General features: G+C 40.7%; 1 pseudogene; it reads left to right on the top strand.

Moving 5' to 3' along the window:
- Nucleotides 1-7964: 7964 nt before the first annotated feature.
- LOC109685220 (natural resistance-associated macrophage protein 2-like) lies at nucleotides 7965-21899 on the top strand (annotated as a pseudogene).
- The last annotated feature ends 1118 nt before the right edge of the window (nucleotides 21900-23017 follow it).

The following is a 23017-nucleotide window of genomic DNA, read 5'->3' as shown; positions in this document are numbered from 1 at the left end:
AGGAAATGAAGAAAACAGATACTCAGATCCAGACTCCAACAAAATAAAGATAAACTATGCCAAAGAACCCAATGAAGCCCACAAGAATAATTTAAAAGAAGAAATGCTACAGGTACTCAATGAGAATTTTATAGAGATGATACTGGATAGGGTCAACAAAAATGTACAGGAGACACTCAAAATTCCAAGACAACAAAAATAGAGAATTTGAAAAAGCAAAAGAAGAAATAAAGGAAACCACAGAAGCACTGTATAAACACCAAAGTGAAACAGAGAACACGATTAATAAATAGATAAATGAACTCAGGACAAAAATAGACAACATTAAAGAGGAAACGACCTAGGATATGGAAAACCTCAGAAAAAAGAACAAAACAGAATTGCAAAACAAAATGGAAGGCCAATCCAGCAGAATAGAACAAACAGAAGACAGAATCTCAGAACGTGAAGATGAAATGGTAATTAAAGGAAAAACCGAAGAACTATTAATTAAACAACTAAAGATCTGTGAAAAGAAAAGGCAAGAACTCACCAACTCCATCAAAAGACCAAACTTGAGAATCATGGGCATCAAAGAAGGAGAAGAGGTGCAAGCAAAGGGAATGCATAATATATTCAATGAAATAATAACGGAAAATTTCCCAAATCTACAGAAAGATATTCCCATACAGATGCAAGAGGCCTCCAGGACACCAAACAGACCAGATCAAAATAGAACTACCCCATGACATATCATCATTAAAACAACAAGTTCAGAAACTAGGGAAAGAATATTGAAGACTAGGAGAGAAAAAACAAATAACATACAAAGGTAAACCCATCAAAATCACAGCAAACTTCTCAACAGAAACATTAAAAGCAAGAAGAGTGTGGCGTGAGATCTTCTGGGCACTGAATGAAAATAACTTCACCCCAGGATACTCTACCCAGCAAAACTATCATTCAAAATAGATGGAGCAATAAAAGTCTTCCATGATAAGCAGAAACTAAAACAATATGTGACCACAAAGCCATCACTACAAAAGATTCTTCAAGGGATTCTGCACACAGAAAGTGAAACCCAACATAACCATGAAAGGACAGGCAGCACCAAACTACAGGAAAAGAAAAAGCAATGACCTAATGATACATCTCAAACTCCTAGAAAAACAAGAACAAGCAAATCCCCAAACAAACAGAAGGAGAGAAATAATAAAAATAAGAGCTGAAATCAATGAAATAGAAACCAAAAAAACCATACAAAGAATTAATGAAACAAAAAGTTGGTTCTTTGAAAAAATAAACAAGATCGACAGACCCCTGGCAAACCTGACTAAAATGAGGAGAGAAAAAACCCAAATTAGTAGAATCAGGAATGCAAAAGAGGAGATAACAACAAACACCATGGAAGTCCAGGAAATCATCAGAGACTACTTTGAGAACCTATATTCAAATAAATTTGAAAATCTTAAAGAAATCGACAGATTTCTAGATACATATGATCATCCAAAACTGAACCAAGAGGAAATTAATCACCTGAATAGACCTATAACACAAAATGAAATTGAAGCAGCAATCGAATCTCCCCAAAAAGAAAAGTCCAGAACCTGATGGATTCTCTGCTGAATTCTATCAGACCTTTAAAGAAGAACTGATACCAACCCTCCTTAAACTGTTCCACAAAATAGAAAGGGAAGGAAAACTGCCGAACACATTTTATGAAGCCAGTATTACATTTATCCCAAAACCAGGCAAAGACACCTCCAAAAAGGAGAACTATAGGCCAATCTACTTAATGAACGTTGATGCAAAAATCCTCAATAAAATAATGGCAAACTGAATTTAACAACACATCAAAAAGATTATTCACCTCGACCAAGTAGACTTCATCCCAGGAATGCAGGGGTGGTTCAACATATGAAACTCAATAAATGTAATAAACCACATTAACAGAAGCAAAGACAAAAACCACTTGATCATCTCAATAGATGCAGAAAAAGCCTTCGATAAGATCCAACACCATTTCATGATAAAAGCTCTAAGAAAACTAGGAATAGAAGGAAAGTACCTCAACATTATAAAAGGTATATATGACAAACCTACAGCCCACATTATACTTAATGGAGAAAAACTGAAACCGTTTCCTCTAAAATCAGGAACCAGACAAGGATGCCCACTATCTCCACTCCTATTCAACATAGTACTGGAATTCCTAGCCAGAGCAATTAGGCAAGAAGAAGGAATAAAAGGAACACAAATAGGTAAAGAAACTGTCAAAATATCCCTATTTGCAGACGACATGATCCTATACCTTAAAGACCCAAAAATCTCTACTCAGAAGCTCCTAGACACCATCAATAGCTACAGCAAGGTAGCAGGATATAAAATCAACATAGAAAAATCATTAGCAATTCTATACACTAATAATGAACAAACTGAAATAGAATATATGAAAACAATTCCATTTACAATAGCCTCAAAAAAAATCAAATACCTAGGTGTAAACCTAACAAAGGATGTGAAAGACCTCTACAAGGAAAACTATACACTTCTGAAGAAAGAGATTGAGGAAGACTATAGAAAGTGGAGAGATCTCCCATGCTCATGGATTGGTAGAATCAACATAGTAAAAATGTCTATACTCCCCAAAGTAATCTACATGTTTAATGCAATTCCCATCAAAATTCCAATGACATTCATTAAAGAGATTGAAAAATCTACCGTGAAATTTATATGGAAACACAAGAGGCCACGAATAGCCAAGGCAATACTCAGTCAAAAGAACAATGCTGGAGGCATCATGATACCCGACTTCAAACTATATTACAAAGCAATAACAATAAAAACAGCATGGTACTGGCACAAACACAGATATGAAGACCAGTGGAACAGAATAGAGGACACAGATATGAAGCTACACAACTATAACCAACTTGTCTTTGACAAAAGCGCTAAAAATATATGATGGAGAAAAAGCAGCCTCTTCAACAAAAACTGCTGGGAAAACTGGTTAGCAGTCTGCAAAAAGTTGAAACTAGATCCATGTATATCACCCTATACCAATATTAACTCAAAATGGATCAAGGATCTTAATATCAGACCCCAAACTCTAAAGTTGATACAGGAAAGAGTAGGAAATACTCTGGAATTAATAGGTATAGGTAAGAACTTTCTCAATGAAACCCCAGCAGCACAGCAACTTAGAGATAGCATAGATAAATGGGACTTCATAAAACTAAAAAGCTTCTGTTCATCAAAAGAAATGGTCTCTAAACTAAAGAAACCACCCACAGAGTGGGAGAAAATATTTGCCAGCTACACATCAGACAAAGGACTGATAACCAGAATATATGGGGAACTTAAAAAACTAAATTCTCCCAAAACTAATGAACCAATAAAGAAATGGGCAAGTGAACTAAACAGAACTTTCTCAAAAGAAGAAATTCAAATGGCCAAAAAACACATGAAAAAATGTTCACCATCTCTAGCTATAAAGGAAATGCAAATTAAAACCACACTAAGATTCCACCTCACCCCTGTTAGAATAGCCATCATTAGCAACACCACCAACAACAGGTGTTGGCAAGGATGCGGGGGAAAAAGGAACCCTCTTACACTGCTGGTGGGAATGTAGACTAGTACAACCACTCTGGAAAAAATTTTGGAGATTCTTAATAAGCTAAACATTTATCTACCATATGATCCAGTTATACCACTGTTGGGGATATACCCAAAAGAATGTGACTCAGGTTACTCCAGAGGCTCCTGCACACCCATGTTTATTGCAGCACTATTCACAATAGCCAAGTTATGGAAACAGCCAAGATGCCCCACTACTGACGAATGGATTAAGAAAATGTGGTCTCTATACACAATGGAATTCTATGCAGCCATGAAGAAGAATGAAATGTTATCATTCGCTGGTAAATGGATGGAATTGGAGAACATCATTCTGAGTGAGGTTAACCTGGCCCAAAAGACTAAAAATCGTATGTTCTCCCTCATATGTGGACATTAGATCAAGGGCCAAACACAACAAGGGGATTGGACTTTGAGCACATGATAAAAGCGAGAGCACACAAGGGAGGGGTGAGGATAGGTAAGACACCTAAAAAACTAGCTAGCATTTGTTGCCCTCAACGCAGAGAAACTAAAGCAGATACTTTAAAAGCAACTGAGGCCAATAAGAGAAGGGGACCAGGAACTAGAGAAAAGGTTAGATTAAAAAGAATTAACCTAGAAGGTAACACACATGCACAGGAAATTAATGTGAGTCAATGCCCTGTATAGCATCTTTATCTCAACCAGTAAAAACACTTGTTCCTTCCTATTATGGCTTATACTCTCTCTACAACAAAATTAGAAATAAGGGCAAAATAGTTTCTGCCGGGCATCGAGGGGGTAGGGGGGGAGAGGGAGGGGGCAGGGAGGGTGGTAAGGGAGGGGGGTGGGGGCAGGGGGGAGAAAAGACCCAAGCATTGTATGCACATATGAATAATAAATAAATAAATAAATAAAAAACCTTAATCCCTCTGATCTCTACTTCCAGAATAGCTAGGATTACAGACGTGAGTCACTAGTGCCCGGCTATGTTTGGTATTTTTGAGATAGGGTCTCACTAACTATTTGCCTTGGCTGATTTGGAACCACAGCCCTCCTGATCTCTGCCTCGCAAGTATCTAGGATTACAGGTGTGAGCCACCGATGCCAAGCACAGCTTTGTTTTTAAAAAGCCTTTTTATTGGTTTGTTTTGAGAACTTGTCTAAAACAAACAAACAAAGTATCTTAAGGGTGTTCATGCTATCAAGTAAGGGCTCCCTGCCTTATGTACATAAAAGTCAATACTATGGCATCAGGTTTTTGCCAAAAGAAAAGGCTTTATGCATGGCCTTGCAGTTAGGATGTCTGGAGGTTAAGAGCTCAAATTGGGCTCCTCAACCAGTTCATAGTGGGGATTTATGGAAATAGAGAGGGGCAAAGCTGCCTGCTTGATAGATAACAAGAAGGGGGTCCACATTTCTTTTTAGAGGAGTTCTGTATGGTGAATTTTGAATTTCGGACATCATTGACCAGGTGACTAGGCTTCTCCTCATGTCCATTCTTGAAAAGTTGGTTCTAATCCTCAAGCAAGAAAGACCTTGAGGATTGGTTCTAATCCTCAAGTGAAAGACCTGGAGGCTTTCCCTAGAAGACAAAATAAGTTATAGGTTTTTGGGTTTTTTTGGCAATATGGGGTTTGAACTCAGGGTCTCAGTCTTGCTAGGCAGGCACCCTACCACCTAAGCCATTCTGTCAGCCCAGTTAAGGAATTTGTGTCCTAAAAAAGTTAGGAGAAGTGCCTTATTTTTTTAAAGTCAAAATCCCCCCCCTTTTTTTTCTTTATAAGGTAAGCCTTATTTTGCAGGCCTCCAATAAGGCTGCCTGTGTTTCTATCATCTTGTGGGAGAAGTCAATTATCCAGGATTTGCTTGAAGCAAATATATTGCGCTACTTTCTTCAGGATGTTTGATTTCACAGTTCTCTCTCCTAGCCAAGCAACTTACAGTTGTAGGGCCAAAATATCACTTTGTAGATTCCACAGAGCTAGGAAGGCTCATTCCTAGGATGTTTTATAGTCCAGCAGAGATATAGTAGATATATTTGAAAGAAAAGGCACTTGAGGATTTTTGTTTACTTGCTTATTTGACTTTGATTTTTGAGACAGTCTTGCTGTATAGCCCAGGCTGGTGTCAAATTCAAGGTTCAAGTGCCCCAGCCTTCCCACTGCTGTGATCACAGGAGTGAATCACAACACCCAGCTCAACATCTGAGGGCTTTTAAGGACGAAATCCTTGGATCTCATTAATGTTACCAGCCATCATGATCTGGGTTGTAATTTTCTTTTGTCTTTTGTATCTGACACAATATGCATGTATGATATCCAGGAAAGCATTATGGTTAGTTATTGTTATTGTAATCACAAACATAACCTAAAAGAAGTAAAAAGAACTGATGTGGGAAATGAGCATCCTTGCAGCCTCAAATCCATCACTATTTGGAGGACTCCTTGCCTAGGGCAACAAGTATCCTTACTAACTAAAGGAGGCACATTTGTCTTTCTATATATAGGCAGTGGGCCTTAGGAAAAGTCAAAGGAATTCTGCACCATGGGGAAGAAGCAGATTAAGGAGGCAGCTCCAAACTGTGAGCAAAGTAAGTAGCCAGCAGGTCTGCAGCAGCCCAGGGGAGCTGCCCAGCTGAACTGACCTTGGAGGGATGACAAGACAGCTCCAGTCCTTTCATCTTCTAGAGGCAGCTGAGGTTCCCAAAAGAAGGATTCTGGTCTGAAAGGGCTTCATCAAGTCTTTCTCAAACGTCACAGATTTGAGGTAGAGACATTCTCATTAGAGAACTAATGTGTGCATTTTCTGTTTTCTGTAGGAGAAAATCTGTATGGAAACCTGCCTGTGCCAGGAAGCAGATGACATTTGCTCCTGCCCTCTCCCCCAGTTTATTTTTACTGTGTACTTCATTTGGATTTTTTTTTTTGTAATTCCCTCCCCTATCTTCATATCTTGGATTCTTACTAGTAAAATTTTGTCCTAGAGGTTTCCACGAGAAGAAAGAAGCTTGGTTCTGTCTGATGCTGTAATGGTGTGAGAGCCTAAGAATGTTTTTGGTAGCTGCAAATTGTAGAATATTAGTGTGACTTGTCAGGCCATTTACTCTCCCCTCTTCACCAGTCATCTCCGGAGAAAGACACTGGGAGGAGACTGAGGCTGGGGATGGAGGGGGATTGCTTTGGGGTTGGTAGGGATAAAGTGTGGGGAGAAGCTAGGCAGAGCTAGATGGCGGGTAGGAAAACAATTCACTGTGAGGCTTGGGAGTAGCACACCTGATGCAGTGGAACTGGCTGCACCGGCTGAGGTTCTGCGATTCCTCCCAGGCGTGGGTGCTCTTGGTGGGGCAGCAGATACTATGATACAGCTCTGGGAGCAAGAGTCATGGTCATGCTAGGTGGTTATGCTTTATTTATAGAGCGTAGCTGTATCTCTTGAAGTAACATCTCCAGAAGAAACAGGCTTATTGTCAGCGCCTAACTTGAGGCGGCGGCCGAAGTAGAGCAGGAATCTATCTGTCCCCAGGGTTCTTGCAGGTGGGGGCTCCCAGGTCCACCTGCTTTGTTGGTCTGAGCTACACAGGTTACTGCTGTTAAGGATGCAGCTATGATAGGCTGTCCCCGCGCCGCCTCGCCTTCTGCCAGAGTTTGGGCTTGTGCTCCTCGGGACACGGCTCTTTCAGTAACTCCGCGGGCCAGCCAATAGGAATGTGCGGCTGCCGTCCGGCCGGCCAATCGCGAGAGGGCAGGGGTTCGGTCAACTCCGCGCGGCTTCCTTGGATGTGCAGAGGCAGCCCAGTAAGCGTTCACGTTCGGGTTAGGTGAGGGGCAGGCGAGGTCAGGGGCCGCGGCGCTCTGCAGTGAGCGGACGGACGCTGGGCGGCTGGGACGGCTCCGGGCCAGTGAGGGGCACTCGCGCGCCGTGCGAAGCTGCGAGGGAGGTCTGAGGCGCCTGGCGTGGGGCCGAGAGGGCGATGGAGCCGCGTTATTCCCGGGAAGACCGGGAGGAGGGGGCCTGGGCCGTGCAGCGACTTCCGGAGGTCACGGGGCCCGACGCCTTTCCCGCCACGGCCTAGGACAAGTGGCGCAGCCCCCTCTGGACCTGCCCGCGCGGGGACCCTTGTCCCGGGCGCGCTGAGCCGCAGCGGCGCGGCGGGAGAGGACGCGGGCTCCGGCACGGTCTCCGTCGCCTGTTGTCGGGGAGCCCTGGGCCCCGCGCGCTTCCTCGGCCTCTGCCGCCCCGCTGCAGGCGACACTCTGTGGGGTCCGTGCGACACCCGTGCAGCAGCGACTTCTGCGTGGAAGGCCTGGCTGGCCGCTCGGCGTCGTGTGCCGGTGGACTGTAGGGCCGCTGTGCAGGTCCTGGTCCCTCTGCCCACCGGCTCCATGCGGAGAGGGTCGTTCCTGCGCACGGTGTGGGAGTGGGCGGTGGTTCCCACTGTCAGTGCCGTGTGACCCCGCTTTTAAACCTCTCGCTTACCTTTTGCTATTCCACATCTGCATTCCCCAGGCCTTTTGCTTCCCCAGATTCCCCACCTCATAAATCACATTGTTTCTTTCCCTCCCTGTCTCCCTTCCCACCTCCCCATTCCCTTCCTTCCCCGTCTCTTTCCTTTCCCCCTAGATATGAAGTTCAGGCAAACTTGGAGCTCACTTTGTAGTCTAGCCTGGTCTTAAACTCATGATCCTCTTTCCTGAGCCTCCCAAATGCTGAGATTACAAGGGTTTTTCCACCATGCCCTGTGCCAAATCTGGGCATTCTTAAAGAGGATATCAATCATCATTACAGAAACAAACTAATTGAGTCAGGTGATGAGGGCTACAATGGGATACCTGAGTTATCCTAACTTCAGTTACTGTCCTAAGATGTTCAAAGTTTGAAGTATGAGAAGGATCCAACTCTTTAAGAGTTGTCTCATACCAAATGGCCCAATGCTGTTGATGTGCTTCTTGAGTTTTAACAGTTGCTCAGTGTCCCAGGTTCTCCTTTCTTGTAAGAGTCAGAGTCTCAGATCGGATTTGTGGTTTCTAATACATTGTGAGTTAAGATAACCTGATACCCTGGCTGACTAGACTCGCTCTAAGACTTGCTTTTAAAAGGCTCTGGGGCTGCCAAGGGGCTGTGCTGTGATGAGAATCTGAGTGGACAGATAATGAATGCCATTTAGGTGAGGGCCATTGTAACTGGCGGCAACAGGGGTTGAAGTTGGCCAGTGTATAGATATTGGGGTCTGTTGGCAGGTGTTTAGTCACCTGGTGGCTTAAAACTTGACAGGAGAGACATGTCTTGTTGTAATACAATACTTGGTTGGCACTGATGACTATCAAGGGATAAGGTGATGTTTTCTAAATTAGAAAGTATAAGATTGGTATTCAGGACTGTTCATACAGGACAAGAGTGGGAAGACTATTTTGCAGTGAAAGATGGCTAATGGGTGACTCCATTACTTTTTTTAGTAGGATAGTTAGCTGTTTTTAATAGGGAGGAGGTAATAAATATTGCCTTGTCATTCCCTTCTAAATTTGGAGTCAACTGAGACAGATTTCACAACTAAATAGATTGAAATTTTAAACATCAGCTTTAGTGCCAAGTCTGTGTCACATGCCATAATCCCACCACTCAGGAGGCTAAGGCAGGATGATTTTAGGTCTGAGGCCAGTTTAGGTAACATAGCAAGATCTTACCTTTAAAAAAAAAAAAAAAGCCTTTTTGGTGAGGCTGACTACTACAACTTGTTCAATGACTATGTGGGCGAATGATACTTGTTAATATCCTTCCTCTCTGCCCAGTCAAACTTACTTACTCTAACAGAATGCTGGGAATCTGCAATCCCAAACCCAGCAGGGTCTAGAGAAGTGCTGGTGTCCTGTAGACTGCCCTAGTCCTGCTGGTGCCTCAGCTTTCTTGAGATTCCCAGGGCTGACTGGGCCAAGGGTGATTAACTGCTTCTCTAAGGTGTCATAGAGAGTTGGGGAATGAGATTGGAACATTATAGGTGATGTCTATCCGGAAAATTTGAGGCTGTAAAGTAGTGGCTCTCCACTTCCAGTGCACTGATATATAATGCTTTTTTTTCTGTGCTTTCCAGAAGACTGAACCATGAACTTGTTAGATAGAACAAAGAGAGTAGTTATAGATTTCTGTCCTTCAAAAAGTCATGAAATTGGGGGAGATTAGTCTTGTTTTAGATATTTGGGCAGATAAAAACTGGGTAATTGCCTACCAGCCTGTCAGTGCTTATTAAAAAGGATTTGCATAGCATGATGGTGCCTGTCTATAACCCCAGCACTTGGGAAGCTGAGACAGAATTGGGAGTTTGAGGCCTGCCTGGGTTATATAGTGAGTTCAAAGCCAGCTTGGGCTACTTATTGAGACCCTGTTTCAAAAAAAAATGAATAAACAATAAAATCAAGTATTGCTTAATGGTGGCACATGCCTGTAGTTCCACCTACTGAGAACACTGAGGCAGGAAAATCATTTGAGCCCAGGTGTTTGAGACAAGTCTTGGTAACCCAGTTAGACCCCATTTCAAATATAAGTAAGTAAGTAATAAATAAATAGGCTACATCACTAAAATACACGTTGTTTCTATTTGGTTTTAAAGTTTTTTTCAGCAAAAATACAAGACTTTTCTGTTTTTGTCTAATACCTTTTACTCATATTCTGTCATTTAAATCAGTACAAGAATTATCACATAGTAAGGGTCAGTCATAGAGAGGTCAATCCTATTCTAAGAATGGGGGCACTCAGGTATCTACCATGGTCTTGGGTGCTGAAAAGAAGATGCCAGATGATAACTTACAGCTTTGTGTTATTGTCTACTTTTTATTTGGATTCAGACTTATGTCATTAGCAGAAACTTACCATATTTTCCCTCTTGTCATCTGACTCCATTCTCAAGTCATACATGCTGACTTAGACTGTAAATTAAAATGGTTTTACAACCACAGACACTTGCCTCCTATATTATAACCATTCTAGAAATACCAATTGAGCCACAATTAGCTGCAGATTTGTTTTCTACAGCAAAAATACTTGCAAGGACAGTACTATTCCCACACTTGGCATAATGATCTTCAGAGCACTTTGACTGCTTTTTATGTTTCCTGATGTTTCATATCTCTATGGAGCAGTACATACAATACAGAGCAAGTTCCTTTTCTCTAATCCTTCCTAAATCTGAGCTTCCCCTTTGAAATTTCCATTCCTTCTCTTATAAATTTCCTCAGCACTTCAGGGCCACTTAAGGTGATATATGGATCAGCTTCCTATAGAAATAAAGCTTTTTGCTTTTCTAGTTGGTGATTACAAGGATGTATTAGAAACAGAGAACAGAGCTTTGTGGTTCAATCTTGGACTTTGTATATTTCTGGTGGGTTAACCCTTTGGTGGGGGGAGGGAGAATTAATAAGACTCCATCTCAACCAATGACTGGGTGTGGGGCACCTGTGTTCCAAACTTTGGGAAGCCTAAATTAAAAGGATTACAGTCCAGGCCAGCCTGGGCAAAAAGTAAGTAAGACTGTTTTAAAAATAACCAGAATAAAAACAGCTGGAGCTGTAGCTCAAGTAGTAGAGCACCTACTTAGCAAGCATGGGGCTTTGAGTTCAAACTTCAGTACTGCCGGAAAAAAAAAAAAAAACTGCAGCCCTTCACTGTAAGCCTTATTCAGGACACAAAATGTTCCTGTTTGTTGGGTTACCCGCAGGAGCATATTTTAGCCTAAACTATGGCAGGAATTTACAACTTCTACCCTTTTTTTTTTCCTCTGAGATGGGGACTTTGTAATTGGTAAGGCTAACTTGGAACTGACAATCTTCCTGCTTTAGCCTATAGAGTAGCAGGGACTACAGGCTCATAATACAGTGGTCAGGTAACTTCTACTTGTTTTTGAGAAGCCTAGTAGAGGTGTAATGTTCAAGGACAATTCTTAGAGTAATTCCCACCAAATAATAGTGTTAGAAGGTATATGCCACTTTGCTGACCTACTTGTTTTCTTCTAAAAATTAGGATTTTAGGTTTCCAGTTTGAGGTGGTCTGACAATGTTTTGAGACTTAGGTATCAGTATTTTTAGAAGAAAATTAAGAGTTTTTGAGAATTTCCAAGTAGGAATAGAAGTGTAAATCAGGAAAGCCATTGTGAGATTGTTGTTAAAAGTGATCTAGAAGCCAGACGCCGGTGGCTCACTCCTGTATTTGGGAGGCTGAGATTGGGATGGTCACAATTCGAGGCCAGTTTGGTCCAATAGTTTTTGAGATCCTATCTCCAACAGAGCAAAATGGACTGGAGGTGTGGCTTAAGTGGTAGAGCTCCTGCTTTGCAGCATGAAGCCTTGAGTTCAAACCCCAGATTCACCAAAAAACAAAAACAAGGGCTGGTGGAGTAGTTCAAGTGGTAGAACGCCTGCCTAGTGAGCATGAGGCCCTGAGTTCAAACCCTAGTGCCATCAAAAACAAACAAAACAAAAACTGATCTAGAGCTGAGTGAGTGGGGAAGAGTGAGGAGAGTGTGCTTGTATAGTGTATGCTTCTTTTACTTGAATTTTTAACCCTGCGAATGTATTACATTGTCAAAAATACTTTCATTAAAAATTTAGTTAGATATGACCTATTAAAAATACAGCTAGCTATGAGCTGTTAAAAATAAATTTGAGTTCAGTGTGGTGGTGCATGCCTACAGTTCCAGCATTTAAAAGGTAAGAGGATTATAATTTTGAGGCTAGCCTGAGCTACATAGCAAGACCCTGACTCAATAAATAAATAAAAAGAAATTTTAAAGTTTGATTCATAAGGTGACACATGCCTATAGTCCCAGCTATTCAGGAGGCTTGAGCTTTTAAGTTCAAGATAAATATAGCAAGACCCCCTATCAAAAAATAATAAAATAATATTAGGGTACTTGGAGCTATAGCTCAGTGATAGAGCACTTGCCTTGCATAGGCCAGGTCCTCGCCCAATCCTTAGTACCACAAAAAAAAATGAATTGTGCTAGAGTCAATTGGTATCTTGTACATTTAGATTTTTAAAAGATTTTACTTCAATATTACTTCACATAAATTGTTGGTATGTTTCATTTATTTTAATTCATTTCTTCTCAAATATATTAATTCAGATGATACCTCTGGAGAATATGAGGACTCTGCTAGTGTTGGTGCCATCAACCCAGCCTATAGTAACTCCTCCCTTCTACAATCCTCTGGGAACTCAAATAAGCCCTTTGATACCTGCTTTGATGAGAAGATTGCCATTCCTGAAGAGGAAGTAAGTGACAGTTCCTCAGAGGGGACCCTGTGGCTTGAGAAGAGCCTGTGAGGAAAGATCTACTAGACAGCTCCTGCTCAACAGCTTCAGGTCTAATTTCTACAGCTAGTTTCTAAGGGCTGGAGTTTTGTAATCAGAAATGATAAACTACAAAGGAAAATGGCAGAATGATGAACACAGTTGCTAGGTGGCACTAGTGAGCATTTTTTGATCAAGAAAGTATGAATTTCTTTTCTTTTTTCAAACTTGGCTTTTGTCCTGTATAGGTAATGGTTGTCCACAGAGGTACTGAGGGTGTTCCTCTGGTTTTAGGATGAAGTAATGATGGGAAGAGCAGGTAGGGAGGGCTCTCACATAGAGAAGTAGCCAGCTTGTTATAAAAAGTGAGCAAGATGGAGGTGAAACATGGACACATGTAATATCCAACCCTGATTCCTTGCTTTTGTGAAGCTGATATTTCTTCACATGTGATAAAATAACAGAGAAATTAGGTCAGTGCTTTGGAAGTGACACTGTTTGATCTTTGTTTCTCTCTTTGTAGTACTCTTGTTTTAGCTTTCATAAACTCTGGGCATCACAGGCCCAGGCTTTCTTATGAGCATTGCCTATCTGGATCCAGGAAACATTGAATCTGATTTGCAGTCTGGAGCAGTGGCTGGATTTAAGGTGAATATACAGTTTTTCCCTTGTCTTTTTAAATACACACAATCCATCTTCACATCCTTTTTTCCAACGTGCCTATTGGGCAGCATTCTCAGGGGCTACAGGCAGATAGCAGCTGACTCTTAAACACCATGGTTTAAACTATGTGGATCCACTTATACATGGACTCTCTTACAGCAATTTTATAATAACTTGAAAAAACTTACACATGAATTGTATACTTTAGAAATATTGAAAAAATTAGCAAAATGTTGGATATGTCATGTATGTATAAACTATATGAGGTATATATAGTTTATACACCTCATATAAATTGTGGAAACTATACCATACAATATACACATATCTATCATGAAAAATTGAAATTTATCAGAAATTACATACAAATAGTCCATAATTGGAACTGTTCATATTTGAGAAAAATACAAACAAATGTAAAGCTATAGTAAGTATTAACTATATGAAATTTACTTTAGTATGTACTGAACTTCTGTTTTTTAATTTGTAGGTACCTCATGTTGCTATTGTTGTGAGCTCAGGTCTTGTGAATGTGTGCTGAAAATGTGCGATACCACACGCACAGGTCTGTAATCCTGAGGAGGTGAAGTCTGGAGAATCATGAATTTGAGGCCAGCCTGGGCTACAGGATGAGACTTGTCTCAAAAAGAAAAAAACAACCAAGAAGCCCTGAAAAAATGCTGTGTTTTATGAAACATCTCTACATAAACAGCAGTTTGCTGAATAGATTTCAGGAAATTATGTATTGTGATAAAAAGTGCTTTCTTATGGTTCTCACATATTTTTTAATTTATGAACAATTTATTTATTTATTTATATTTGTTGAGACAGGGTCTGGCTGTGTAGCCCAGGCTACCCTCAAACTCTTGACCCTCCCACCTCAGCCTCTTGAGTGCTATGATTACAGTGTGTACCACAGTGTTTGGCTTCTCACATAATTCTCACCATATATAATACTATACAATATTTATATTTATATTTATATTTTTTTGTTTGTGGTACTGGGGTTTGAACTCAGGGCCTATATCTTGAGCCACTCCACCAGTCCTTTTTTTGTGATGGGTTTTTTTCAAAATAGGGTCTTGCAAACTATTTGCCCAGGCTGACCTCGAACCGAAATCCTCCCGATGTCTGCCTCCTGAGTAGCTAGGATTACAGGCATGAGCCACTGGTGCCTGGCTAAAATACATTGTTTATGTTGTTAGTAAGGATTGTGGTCAACAGCTTAGTAGTTAAGGTTTGAGAAGAAAAAATTTTATCCAGATTTTACCCCACATGGGATTGGTGGCCATAGTCCCCTCCTCCCACATTGTTCCAGGGTCCGCTGTATTTCCTTGGCAGTTGACACTTAGAAGTACTTCCCATCTGGTCTTTTGTTTTATCCACATAGTACCTGTGCAAACAGGTGAAACTGCAGATGGGAGAGACTGAGGCTCAGAAAGGTCCAAGGTACCTAGCAGGTCATGTGTACAATCTGATACAGAGCTCAGGCCATTTGATTCCTAACATGGGCTTTTTCCTAAATGTACTGTTGCCCATTTAATTGCCAAACAACAAAATGACTAAACAAACAAACAAACAAACTCAGTTGTCTGATGAATATTCTGGGTCTTTTGTTCTTCTTAGTTGCTCTGGGTCCTTCTGTTGGCCACCATTGTGGGGCTGCTGCTCCAGCGTCTTGCAGCTAGACTAGGAGTGGTCATTGAGCTGCATCTTGCTGAAGTATGTCACCGTCAGTACCCCAAGGTGAGCAGTGTGCTATCATATTCGTCGCTGACCTATGTAGATATCTGTGTCTGGCAATGTGTGCTGGCCTCATTCTATACTGATGCAGTGGAAGACTTGAGGTTAGTGGCCCTGAAGACTGGAAATACCATGGGAAATCCTGCTGTCCCTCTTGCTGCCTCGCCATGTTTTCCCTTTATTCAAAATCTAACTTGAGATTCACTTTTCCCTTAGAAAAGTTCTGCTTGAATAAACACTTTTCACTCTACCTTCTGGCATCTAGCTGCCCAGCTGCTGAGGGAGAGGGCACTCATCTCTGAGCGCTTCTGTGCTTATCTCCATGTTATTCCTTCTATTTACAATATATATCTCTTTGTATTTTGCTTTACCATCACTATGAAAGAGGTAAGCTTTCTCCTTTTACTACAAACTATTTGTAGCAGGATCTTTGGATTTCCTAATTATTTTCAATTTACTCTTATCCTAGGTGTTACACTGTCTCTACAAATTTTGGGCCTTTCTTCCTTCCTCCTAAGGCAGGAATGAAGTCCATGTCTGGGAGACGTTTTTGGGGGAGGTTGGAAATTTGTGGGAATCAAGCTCAGAGCTAGGAAGCACTCCACTGCTGAGCTACATCCACCATTCTGGAAGAAGGTTTTTTTTTGTTTTTTGGTTTTTTTGCAGTACTGAGGCTGGAACTCAGGGCATATACCTTGAGCTACTCCACACGCTCTTTTTGTGTTAGGTATTTTTGCGATAGGGTCTCGCAAACTATTTGCCTGAGCTGGCTTCAGGCAAATCCTACTACTTCCTGAGTAGTAGGATTACAGGCATGAGCCACAGGTACCCATATTGGAGGAAGTTTTTAACTTAACTTTATTTTTAAATAAGATACTGACCTACCTGTAGTATGTTCTGAATACCTAAATGTTAAATCTCCTTTTCTGGCTATGAACCTAAAATATTCTTATGTACTTTTCATAATAACTTTGGCTAGTTATAAGTTCTTCTAGCTTTCCTTTCTTCTGGCAAGTTAATAGTTGTTAGTTTTTTTGTTTTGTTTTGTGAAAATTTTTTTGGACAGTAGGTAACTACAGTTTTTTTTTTCTGGATTCAGTGACCCAGCATTAGCTAGTCTTTGAGCTAGTCTGTCCAGATTGGTTTCCTACTTTGTAATATGCTACACAATTCTGACTAGTTTGCCCTGAGTCCTGCATATCTGACTTTTTTTTACTTGCATATATGTTATTATTACATTAAAGATGACCCCTTCCTAAGTAAGTATTACTCGACCTTTTCAGTTTTGCTTTGTTACTCCAGCTATGGTCAGGATTGGTGTTTTATTCTGCAATCATTTCCTATTCTCTCTTGATGATATTACTACACTTATTCAAGCCCTAAAACTATCTAGACTGTTTTTAAGTAAGAAATATAAATCTATAAATGGAATTTCTATTCCTCTCTTGTGTAGGAAATAGTAAGAAAAAAGTAAAATCAATTGGCATCCTGATCTTGACTTAAGAACTCCATCATAGAAGAACAGGGTCCTTTTCTTTTGGGAGCCACTGCAATGAGGCACTGTGAGAGGCCAAATTCTGATACTTCTGCAGTCAGGAGGCTTATGAAGATTGTGGATCTGTGCCTAAAAGTGAATTCCAAACAAAGGAGGAAGTTCTTAAAATGAATAATTACTACCACATCTTTTTACTCTTTGTTGTGTAGGTCCCACAAATCATCCTGTGGCTGATGATAGAGTTGGCTATCATTGGCCTAGATATGCAGGATGTCATTGGCTCAGCCATTACCATCAATCTCCTGTCTGCAGGAAGATGAGGGGGTTTTCTTCAAGAGTTATAAGTGTGCAAATTTCAAAGCCAAGGTAAAAATGAAAACCTGGCTATTTTCCATTTACAATATTCAACTGAAGTGTCAATGGATCCTTTTTGGAAGCACCTTCTTCTCCCTCAGCAGTTGTAGTCTGCACATCTTCCATTTCCATGGTGGGTTATGTACTGATATTACAGAGTGTGTGGCATTTTTTATTGCAATTATTTATTTGTATATTAGTTTATCCCACTAGATTTGAGCAACTTGAGCATAAGATCCATCATTTTCAGTGGTGTGTCCTAAATTTCTGACATAGTAGACCCTCAGTGAAAGTTACAGACAATGTAATTAAGTTGATGCTGTGTTGTTTGATTTTTTTTTTTTCTTCTTGGTGCTGGGGATCAAAGCCAGAGCCTTGTATGTGCTAGGCAAGATCTCTGCCCCTGAACTGTGTCTGGAGCCCAAGTTGTACTGTGATCCTTAACTACCCAAGGCCCAACTTCCTGCCATGGCCCCTACTTCCCCAAGTCCTAATTCCTCCAAGTGTTTGGTGTCAGGAAAGCTGTCTGGAAGAGAGTGTTTTTCAATGTTTCCTCTCTTTCCTTTAATCTCCATTTCTTATCTGTAACCTAGGGTTCCCCTGTGGGGTAGAGTTCTCATCACCACTGCAGATACTTTTGTATTTCTCTTTTTAGACAAATATGGTAGGGGGAATGGAAATGGTGGGATCAAAGGAACGACGTGGCTGCTGGGAAAGTCTGTCTTTGGTGAGCTCACTATTGCATTTCCTCTTCAAGCTTGGGAAGCTGGAAGCATTCTTTGGGTTTCTCCTCATCATTATGGCCCTCACATTTGGGTATGAGGTAAGTGTACAGACTATACATTAGCTTTTTAAAACAAGGATTTGCTTTGTTTAGTTTTTATCCTTTTATTATAAAGGGCAGTAATAAAGTTAGGTTGGTTTACTTGTATTACATGTGTCAACAAAAAGCCAATGCAGTCCTGGGTTAATTTTGAAGAAATATAATCTATAGCAGGGATTCATGTGCAGGAAGGTGTGCAGAGATTCCTTGGTTAAAAATGACTAGATTCTTGATAGCTGCTTAGTAGCTCAAGCGTTTATTTCAAGCCCTTAGGAGGTTGAGGAAGGAGGATCATGAGTTGGAGGCCGTCTTGGGCTACATAATTAGACACTGTGTAAACAACAGCATCACCAAAAAACTGACTGTACTATCTACGACATTCCTAACTAGACTCCTGGTCCCAAGTTGACCATCCTGACAACAGCACAGCTTTGCACAGCTTTGGGGAGAAGACTTTAGAGTGCCTCTGTTTTTTGCAGGATTATTCTTGGCTACAAACTTAAAGTGGTTCTGTTTTTGCTTATCCAGGTTTAAATTAATTGCAGCTTGAACTTCCCCTTTAGTAAAACAGTTGATGAAGAGCCAGGCATAGGACACATGCTCTGTAATCCCAGCACTCAGGATTCAGAGGCAGGAGGATGGCAAATTTGAAGCCACTCTAGACTACACAGTAAGACCCTTTTTGGTGATCATGGTATCTCCTCTGCCAGGTAAGTATGTGAGACCCTTTTTCAAAACCCTAGAAACCAAACAAACAAAAAACACCACTGATGAATTACAGTGATTAATGGATATTTCCCAGTTTCTGCCTCAGCCCAGACACAGGATTCATAGTCATTAGATGCAGTAATAAAATCTTTCTATGTGCTGTGTTATAAATTTGTTTATGCTTACTGGCCTGCTGAACATTAAAAACAATGTCTAATCCATGAGTGGATAATGCAGGTTATCCAGGTTTCCAAGAAAAATGCTAAACCAGGGAAAGGTATGCATGAGAAGTGTTTATGAATGAATTTCTCAATACCCACTAGCACCAAACATAAGGAATTTTTAGTGAACATAGGCAAACAGAACTGTGATACATGTGGATATTCAAGAACAGAGTCTGTATATTTGGGCCTTTATTCACAGGACTAACTTTGAAACTAATAAGAATAAAGGTCATGGGCTGGTGGAGTGGCTCAAGTAGTAGAGTGCCTGCCTAGCAAATATGAAGCCCTGAGTTCGAACTCCAGTACCACCAAAAAAAAAAAAGCCCTTTGCATTTTTCTGTAAAACACTATATTTTATACACTTCTGTTTTATACCTTTAAAATACGATGTAACATATGGGGAAAATACATGTTTCCAAAAGCAAGACTATTAGAGGAGACTAAGGAAGGAGGAAAAGAAGAAAAGAATGATAGAAAGTGAGTAATAGCCAGGTGCTGGTGGCTCACACCTGTAATCCTAGCTACTCAGGAGGCAGAGATCAGGAGGATTATGGTTCGAAGGCAGCCCAGGCAAATAGTTCATGAGCCCCTATCTCAAAAAACCATTCACAAAAATAGGACTCAAGGTAAAGGCCCTAGATTCAAGCACCATTACCGCAAAAAAATAAATAAATAAATAAAGGAAGTGAGTAATAATGAAATTCATCATATCTGTATAGGAACAAGTCACAGTGAAAACTGTTGAACAAAACAGGGTAGGGGGAAAAGAGTGAAGAAGAGTGCTGGAGGGGGTTAGACTGATTTAAGCACAATGTATTTATAGGTAAATACCAAAGCAAAATTCCCACTGAAAAATGAACAGACACCTAAACAATGAGAGACAGGAATGTAAAACAGGTCATGTAGAGGAGAGGGCACTAGTGGGAAGGGAGCATACAGGAGGGTGTGTGTTTAATGTACTTTCTATATGAGTATGAATGTGGAACTTTGAAACCTGTTGATGTTACCTTATGAAGGGGAATGGAGTAGGAAGGAAAAATATATATATATATATCAAAATGTCACAATGAAACCCCTTGCATAACTATCAGATAATAACAAATATGTATTTCTTTTTAAGTTGAAGGACAGGAAGGGAAAACAGGTCCTGTTCGGGTGTTTAACAGTAGGAAGAGGAGGGCATAAGGAAAGGGTGAAGGGTGAATACTGGATGTATTTTATATTCATGTCTGAAAACAAAGCAATGAAACCTGTTGAATTTATTCTATGAAGGGGGGAGGGGAGATGAGAGAGAAAGATGGAGGGGATAAATCTAATCAAGATGAATTATAAGTACATATACAAATGTTACAATGTGTCGTCCTGTACAACTATAATATGCTAACTTAAAAAGAAAAAAATGTGCGATGTAGCATACGTAGAAAATCTAAACCTGAATTCTCTAAAACCTGGTAGTAAACCTCTTATATTGCTTGAATTTTTTATGATTCTCTATTCTTCATATCCTAAGTAGTTGTTTCAGGAGAAAGGGTTGTAAGGAGTAACGTATAGCAGGGTTCTCTAGTACTGTGTTATTCCCCATCTCTTGTTCCAGCAAAGGCTGATAGTTGTTATGTTAGTATTTAGTATGTTACAGTGAAACCCAGCCAGAGCCAGGTTCTCAAGAGCGTGTTTGTGCCATCCACTTCTGGCTGTTGCACCACTCAAATGGAGCAAGTTATAGGCATCATGGGAGCTATCATTACACCACCAAACATGTACCTACACTCTGCTTGAGTGAAGGTGAGTAAGGCCCTTATCTCAGTGGCCTTCTATACAGTTTATGAGAAATTTTCCTTCATTTGCAAGGGACACAAACTTAGCTTACAACTCTTAGAGCCCTGAGGGAACAAGATATTTCCAAGACTGGACGGTTATAAACTCCACAGGCTTGGAGTATGTTCTTATAATCAAATTGAGTAGAGATTTTTGACCTCACAAAGAAGCTGGGCTAACTTTCTTCATAAAAGGCATGGAGTGCACCAGACTTCATGTGTTTCAGTCTCTAAAACCTGAATGGCCTTGTGAGGTCAAGAGGAAAGTAGCAGGTCAGGAGATAAAGCTCAGCCAAACTTTGCCAGTAAGTGTTACATATTTGCTAACTGGGAGATTTCAGAGACTTTTGTAATTAGGACTGAAATCAGCCTGTTTTTGGAGGACAGTGGTCCTTGCAGCCATAATATCTGAGGGTTCAGTAATCACTTAGTCCCTGGTCCCTATTTGGGGAATGTGCAGTGCTGTCAATGGTATGGAGTTTTTAATCTCTTAACTAGAATTTAGATGAGCATTGTATCTCTTGTACTTCATCTAATAGTTGTTTGCCCTTGGTCTCTCAGATGACTCTAAAATTCTGAGCTGTTACAAGGAAACTTGCTGCAACTGGTGAAAAAATGTTTGCTGCTTGTTATCTCTCTAGTCTAGACAGGTAAACCTCCACAATAAACAGGAAGTTTGATAAGCCAACAAGTACTTTTTCATTGAATCCTGCATTGCTCCCTTTGTTTCCATCATCATCACCGTCTTTATCGGCTCTGTCTTTGCCCAAGCATTTTTTGGGAAAACCAATGAGCAGGTGGTAAGTATATCAGGGTCATGTGTGGGAGTGAATGTTAGGGTAAAATGAAGACTGGAATCTGACAGGAAATTGCCACAATGATTAGAAACTCAGGAAACAGGGCTGCTGGGTTGGCTCATGTAGTTAGAGCACCTACCTAGCAAGTGTTAGGACCTGAGTTCAAACCCCAGTACCACCAAAAAAAAAAAGTAACTCAGGAAAAAAATAGTTGTGTAACTTATTTCTGCCTCTTCATCGTTATATACCAGTCCGTGTGTACGGTCTGTGAGTTGACCAAGCCTAAACCCATCTGTCCCAGCTTTTGACTGGGAAGGGACCTGGCCTCATAGTCACAATTGGCTCATGCTGTCATGTAGCTGGCTTCACTGCTACTTGACTCCTTCTCATCCCATTTTGTCTCCTGTGTATCAACTTCTCCCTGCCTGCCAGTCTTGCTACCTGAGCTAAGAACAGGTTGGGGGAGTCAGCAAACAGAAAGCAGAAACTAACAATGACAGACTTTGTTTTGTCATTTTGAATTCTGTGTCTTCTTGATTCCTGATGCCTGTTCTTAGTTTTTATTTTATTTTATTTTTAACAGTGTTGGGGATGGAACCCAGGCCTTATGATGCTAGGCAAGTACTCTAACAGTGAGTTATACATCCAGTTGCCTATTTAGTTTCGGCTTTTTTTTTTTAAGTTTTAGCAAGGATTGATTTTATATAACATAATAAAATAGAAGTGGGGAGGGATAGGGGGAGAGAGAAATATCTCCTGTACCTCATGTAGGAAATGGGAGTAAAGACTCAAAAAGGTGGTTCAAATCTGTGGTGCTAGGGGAATATAAGTCTAGTAACATTAAGACAATGGATCTGGGTGCCCAAAATGTATGATCATTATTTTAAAATACAGAGATGTTATCTAGGCCTGCCAAAACACAGTGACAAAATAGGTGAGTTTTAAGACTTCTCTGTGTCAGACATGCCTTTCTTTTTACCCATTCAAAGAGCCTTTCTGTTTCTTAGTATCTCAGAGAGGAAGGCAGTTGTAGATAACCCCTTTAAATCTCCTTTTCTTGTAACTTAGCATCTAAAAGTCAGTGGAAGGGGGCTAGCTGCTCTGGCTTTTCAGTTTTTACTTCTTCCTTCCAATGTCTACCTCTGGCCATTTAATATTTAATAATATAATTTTCCTGTCTCCTTTTCTATCTTACCTCACCTCCCCCCTTTTAGTTTTTTGGGGGTTTTTTTGTTGCTTTTGGGTGTTTTTGTTTTTTTATTTGCAGTGCTGGGGTTTGAACTCAGGGCCTGCACCTTGAGCCACTCCATCAGCCCTGTGTGTGTGTGTGTGTGTGTGTGTGTGTGTGTGTGTGTCTGTGTGTCTGTGTGTCTGTGTGTGTGTCTGTGTGTGTGTGTGTGTGTGTCTGTATGTGTCTATGTGTGTGTGTGTTGGAGTTTTTCAAGATAAGGTCTTGTGAACTGTTTGCCTGGGCTGGCTCCAAACCGAGATCCTTCTGATCTCTACCTCCTGAGTAGCTAGGATTACAGGCATGAGCC

Source organism: Castor canadensis, chromosome 8 (genome assembly GCF_047511655.1).
Source record: "Castor canadensis chromosome 8, mCasCan1.hap1v2, whole genome shotgun sequence".
NCBI classification, from domain to species: Eukaryota; Metazoa; Chordata; class Mammalia; order Rodentia; family Castoridae; genus Castor; species Castor canadensis.
This window is presented reverse-complemented; position numbering and strand designations above follow the sequence as displayed.